The sequence below is a fragment of the Etheostoma cragini genome, chromosome 2, assembly GCF_013103735.1.
Source record: "Etheostoma cragini isolate CJK2018 chromosome 2, CSU_Ecrag_1.0, whole genome shotgun sequence".
NCBI lineage: Eukaryota > Metazoa > Chordata > Actinopteri > Perciformes > Percidae > Etheostoma > Etheostoma cragini.
The window spans coordinates 8,615,542-8,622,220 of record NC_048408.1 but is presented as its reverse complement, the minus strand read 5'-3'; the positions used below and the strand labels follow the sequence as shown (position 1 = coordinate 8,622,220).

Sequence of the window (6,679 nt, the reverse complement as noted above, 5' to 3'; positions counted from 1 at the left end):
TTTGGGGTCCCCTACTGGAGCTGCTGCCCCCGCGACCCGACTGGATAAGCGGATGAAGATGGATGGATGGATGGATGGTAAGCCATTTCACAAGACAGCTGCTGAGTATAGGAAAGAGTACTTTCCATGCACCTCTTAAAACAACAGGGCCTGTAATCTGTGGAACTCCCCCTGGTGGGAATAGCTGTGCATATCACCAATTTTAGGAAAGTAATTACAGAAATAATAATAATAAACTAAACACCGTTTAAGTTGGGAAACCCTCTCCCACTCTAAGCCACCTACGACTGATGAAGGTCAGGAGAAAGAGGAGTTCTAGGATTTAAGGATTTGAGTTGAAGGATCAATCTGATCAGTCTATTTTGACAGATCTCTAGCTTGTCTTTGAGGCCTTTAGTAGGGCCTGTGACTAAGATGTACAGACATAGTCAAGATGGCATTGAACTACAGCATTGGCCAGGATTCAAGGTGTTACTATCTAAGTGGCTGGATATTCTTGCCAGTGACTTAGTCCTTTGGCCTACCTTATGAAGATAATTCTTCGGGCCATAAACTGTTTGTTGTCCAGTACAGCCCAAGTCAGATGTGAAAATAAAAATGTGACTCTGCTATTCTCACTGAATAAAAATGTGTCAAATTGGAGTCAGTGTTCTAATATGAATCAGATCGTATCACTATTTCTTTTGAAAGATGTTCCAGTCACTTACATCCCTATGTATGTGTATGTCGCAGACACATGTTTATGACTGCACTGTTTTATTATAGGAACTCAGCATCTATTTTGCATATCGAATATATGCAGAACAGAGCGACCGTCTGAACAGAATGAGGCTTGCAGGTGTTTCCTAACATGCTGATGGGTAATTGTTCCTCTTGGTCACAAGGGTGTATGCAGCGAGGGGTAGAGGAGAGGAAAAGAGTCAGATTTTCAGACTGTCAGCTCTGAGCATGTTGCTTGTGTTTGCTGAATGAACTGCATGTCTCCAAAATAAATTTTGCATAATAAAGTGGACCATTCACAACTGACTCAGGTCTGAGAATATCCTTTCCAACAAAGAACCTAGGGTCCAAGTCGGGACCAACAATTTGGCAAGCCAGCCAGGAGAAGAGGAAAATAATTGAACGGGAACAGTCAGAACAGGAGATAACGGAGTCTTGGCGCCCTAAAATTAAGGTAAGCAGAACCTGTTGTCTATCAAATCTGCACATTGGCTACATCTAAATTAAGGCAATGTTGTTTCCATATTCTGACTGGTTAATTGTATCTGTTAAGGTGAGAATTGTGAATGGTGTGTATTGTTAAGTTGTAAAAAAGGTAGCCAAATGGCGTTTTGGTCAAAGGTGTGTATTGTGTCCACAGGTTTGGGACAATGCACATGAAAGGTAGTATAATTTCTTAATGAATTGTATGAAATATGAAAGGTATTATAGATTGAAATACATCTATATGAAAAAGATAGTGTAGATTGAAATATATCTATATGAAAAGGTAGTATAGACTGAAATAAGTCTATATGTGTTGTGCTTTCAGGCCTGAGACTAGACACATGATTAAGTAGTGTAAGTAGTAATTTCTGGAAGCAGAACCTTTATGAGTTGTAGTACAATTTCTTGGCAAATTGTATGAGTTGTAGTACATTTGTTTAGCAAATTGTATGAGAAGTAGTACAGTTTCTTAGCAAATTGTATGAGTTGTAGTATAGTTTAATATAAACTGAAGGAGTAGTATAATTCTTGAAGAATGATATGAGGAGTAGTGCAAGTTTATGAGTGAATTGCATGAGGTAGTATAATTGCGGCCACAATTATGCAAGGATGTCTAACGAAAGACATACAGTGAATACTGTGGCGGGACCAGGTTCCTACAAATCTTTAAAAGAACAGATGGACGTATTGGTAAAAACAATGAGTCAGAAAGCAAGTGAAGAAATCGTGAAAAGGTTAGGCGAAATGCTGAGAAGACGTTGATTCCCATTGTTGGGAACAATCTGGACAATACGTCCACGTTACTTTTCTCCAAACTTTGGCAGGAAAAAAAAGATCAGGAAAAAGAAATGGAGGAATACAAAAAAACAATTGGCTGACACCAATTCCATATTTGTCAGGTCCAAGGTTAAGAAAAAATAGCACATTGTTCTAGAACAATGTGCCAAATTACATGAATTGGCAATAATTGGGCCGGCATTGAGCCATTTGATCCTAGAACAACCAGAAAAAGTAGAAAGAGATAATGATGACAAAATCTGCGAAGACAAACTTAAATTTTATAACAAACCAGACAACAATCCACCTCCTTATGAGGGTCCCCTAACAACCAGACCGACTCCCGGATTATGATTATGTACCCAGTAATAGAAGTGGAGACAGGGACAGTTACAGTGGATGGGTTAAAATATCCACAACCCCGAACTGAAAATGATGATATTCAATCAGTCGGGTCTAAACTGTCTGGTGTGTCCAGTAACATAGATCCCCCGATGCCCTTTGCAGACAGACTGGCTAGGGAAATAGGCCGTAAAGACATACAAGTCTCAGATCATCGTTATAGAAATTGCAAATCTGCCGCAAACAGTCAGAATTCTGGGTAGACTAATCTCCCCCGCAGGTACTGCTATGTCTGCATCACACCGTTCCACCATTCTCTTACACCCAAAACCTGTTCTTGTCAAAGAAATGTTGTCTTTTTTGGGCCTTACTGGCTACAGCAGGAATTATACCCCCTATTCTGGCCAGACCCAAATTCTAAGAGATATGGTTAAACTGCAAAACCTAAACGCACGCTTTGGAATGGACAACAAAAGCCGAACACACATTAATTAATCTTAAACAAACTCTGTCACAAGCCAGCGCTCTCTCAGTAAAAGGGGAGAACCGCATTGTTGTGAAGAACGAGTAAAAAAAAACACTGACAAAATTTTAGCAGACCCACAGGGAACACCATTAGACAAACCAGAGGTGGTGTTGTTTACTGATGGGTGCTGTTACAGAGATGAAAAGAAGGGACTATGTTCAGGGTGGGCCGTAGTGCAACAGAAAGAGACAGAGTTTGAGACAGTAGGAAAGGGACAGTTAGATGGGCACAAATCAGCTCAGAAGAGGGCAGAGGCCATGGCTGTTCTCGATGCTTTGGTGTTTGTAAAAGATAAACGGGTTAACATCTACACAGACTCTGTCTATATGGTGAATGCTTGTCACCTAAATCTTCAGCAATGGGTGAGAACAGGATTTGTTACCGCCACTGGCGAACCAATCAAGCATGATGAAGAAATGAAACTCCTTACGACCAGGCTCCATGACAACACTAGTGTAGCAATAATAAAGTGCAAGGGCCATGACACCACAGGAACACTAGATGCAATAGGAAACAGAGCAACCGATGCAGCAGCAAAGGCTGCAGCAGAATATTCTGCACACGCACTTTCTATGTGTTTACCACAGATCTATATGGAGAGTCTCCACTGACAGCAGAAGTGATGAAAAACTTGTAAGACAAAACCACCCCAGAGGAAAGAACATTGTGGGCAAGCAGGGGAGGGAGAAAGACAGAGGGGATTTGCTGGACCATGAGCTAGGGCTCTAGCTGGTGAGACTGTGCCACGTTTGCCATGTCTGCCATGTTTGCCACTTGCCTATTTTAACGAGTTACAAGCTTTTGTCTCCAGTTTCTCTAAGAAGGTTGGTGAACGAACAGACGTCCTGACTGTGCCCCAAACTGAGGGGGTCCTCCTGAGGGAGATCAAATGAAAGGGGCACCAACCGCGTTGGACGGGCCCTTGGAAGGTGGTGGAGAGAACGAGCCACGCAGTTTAGTTGGAAGGAAAGGGGGACACGTGGTACCCTTGGAGCCAGTGCACTCCAGCAGAGGAGCCCAGCAGGACACTGGCCGAAGTGAGGACGTCGCTACAACACAACGCCCCTAACCCGGTTGGGGAAGGGCACACACCGGCCCAGTTACCAACAGAAGGGGCAGAATAATCCCCTGCCTGAGGCCCACTGGCACAAGACAGTCCACTCTCGTGTTTGAAGGAAGACAAGCAGGTGGCCCCCCTAGGACAAAGACACTGACTATTGCGAGAACAGAGAGGGTTTTAAACACCTTGTTTAGAGGTTATGAAACTATTACAAGGATAACTGTTCTGCTAAAGATATAAAGTTGGGTCCTCTGGGGTGGAGGGGAAAATTAGGAACTGTTTTTTCATTTGTATTGGTCACTGTGATTTGGGTGTTGAACAAAGGGTCACAGACACATGTTAATGACTTTACTTTTTTATTATAGGAACTCAGCATCTACTCTGCATATCGAATAGAACAGAACAGAGCGCCCGTCTGAACAGAATAAGACTTGCAGGTGTTTCCTAACATGCTGATGGGTTATTGTTTCCTCTTGGTCATAACGGTGTATGCACCGAGGGGTAGAGAAGAGTACAAGAGAAAAGGGAAGAGGAAAAGAGTCAGGCATTCAGACTGTCAGCTCTGAGCATGTTGCTTGTGTTTGCTGAATGAACTGCATGTCTCCAAAATATATTTTGCATAATAAAGTGGACCATTCACAACTGACTCAGGTCTGAGAATATCCTTTCCAACAAAGAACCTAGGGTTCAAGTCAGGACCAACATCAGGTAAGGTCACATTTCTTTCTTTCAAATTCATTTCTTTGTGTGTGTGTGTGTGTGTTTGTTTGAATACTCAGGCAGAATAATCCCCTACCTGAGGCCCACTGACACAAGACAGTCCACTCTCGTGTTTGAAGAAAGAAGAAGGAAGGAAGACAAGCAGGTCGGCGCCCCTAGGACAAAGACACTGACAACTGTGGGAACAGAGAGGGTTTTAAACACCTTGTTTAGAGGTTCTGAAACTAGTACAAGGATAACTGTTCTGCTAAAGATATAAAGATGGGTCCTCTGGGGTGGAGGGGAAGATTAGGAACTGTTGTTTTTTCATTTGTATTGGTCCCTGTGATTGGGGTGTTATGTGGAGAAGAAAGATATGTCTGAACCTCCTCCTTATTCTATGCCGCTTCTCTTGGCTGATGTAGGTAGAAAAGATGCGGAAGGGGAAGAAGAACTGGAGATGGGTGTTTAACCAATGTATGTTTGACTGTTAAATGCTTGAAATATGTAGGGATCTCTTAACAGAGATCATCTATGTATGTGTATGTCTGTGTTTTATTATAGGAACTCAGCATCTATTCTGCATATCGAATAGAGTATTACTAACCACGCCTTAGCTTGCACACAGGAAGCTTGCAGAACAGAGCGCCCGTCTGAACAGAATAAGACTTTCAGGTGTTTCCTATCATGCTGATGAGTTATCGTTCCTCTTGGTCACAACGGTGTATGCACCAAGGGGTAGAGAAGAGTACAAGAGAAAAGGGAAGAGGAAAAGAGTAAGACATTCAGACTGTCAGCTCAGAGCATGTTGCTTGTGTTCGCCGAATGAACTGCATGTCTCCAAAATATATTGTGCATGCAGTTTTTAAATGAAGTTTGTTATTGTTATGGGAAAATAAAATCCAAACCTACTGTACATGGCCCTGTGTGAAAAAGTGATGGCCCCCTGAACCTAATAAATGATTGAGCCACCCTTAGCAGCAACAACTGCAATCAAGCATTTGCGATACCTTGTATTGAGTTTTTTACAGAGCTGTTGAGGAATTTTGGCTCACTCGTCTTTGCAGATTTGTTAAGATTCGACCACATTGGAGGGTTTTTGAGCATGAACTTCCTTGTTAATGTCATGCCACAGGATATCAATAGGATTCAGGTCAGGACTTTAATTAGGCTACTCCAAAGTCATTCAGAGGGGGACTTGCTGGTGTGTTTTGGATCATTGTCCTGCTGCAGAACCCAAGTTCTCTTCAGCTTGAGGTCACGAAATATTTGTTTAATTCATGGTTCCATATATCACAGCAAGTGTTCCAGGTCTGGAAGCAGCAAAACAGCCCAGACCATCACAATACCACCACCATATTTTACTGTTGGTATAATGTTCTTTTTCTGAAATGCAGTGTTACTTTTACGCCAGATGTAATGGGACACACACCTTCCAAAAACTCTTGTCTTGTCAGTCCACAGTTTTTTTCCCCAAAGTCTTGGGGAGTCATGAACACTAACCTTTGATGAGGCAAGTGAGGCCTGCAGTTTTTGGGATGTTGTTGTGCGGTCTCTTGTGGCCTCTTGGATGAGTCGTCGCTGCCCTCTTGGGGTAATTTTGGTCGGCTGGCCACTCCTGGGTAGTTATGTTTTAACAGTGGGAAAACACTTTTTCACACAGGGCCATGTAGGTTTTGATTTTTTTTAAATAATAAAACCTTCATTTAATAGCTGCCTCTTGTGTTTACTTGTGTTATCTTTGTCTTATATTTAAAGTAGTTAGATGATCTGAAACATTTAAGGTGTGACAAACAAGAAATCAGGAACGGGTCAAACATTTTTAAACACCACTGTAGATAACCTAATCATGACTATTAACTTAATAATTAATTCGACCAATGTCTAACCTCAACCTGAGTCGTAGAAAACAGTATTTCATGTGAATGTTGCGTGCACTGCAGTTTTTATTTTTCTGTACAAAAAGAAAGCACACAGCAGGACTGAGGCCAGTTGAACCAACACAGTGAGTGTGTGTCTGCAGCTGGAGCCATGGCACTCAGGTGGATGCTTCTGTTCTTTGGCCTAGG

General features: G+C 42.3%; 1 protein-coding gene across 1 annotated transcript in view; it reads left to right on the top strand.

The window, feature by feature from the left end:
- Window positions 1-6,679, top strand: part of LOC117956896 (nuclear factor interleukin-3-regulated protein-like) — a 26,853-nt gene that overhangs the window by 215 nt on the left and 19,959 nt on the right. The gene's annotated exons all lie outside the window — the stretch shown is intronic.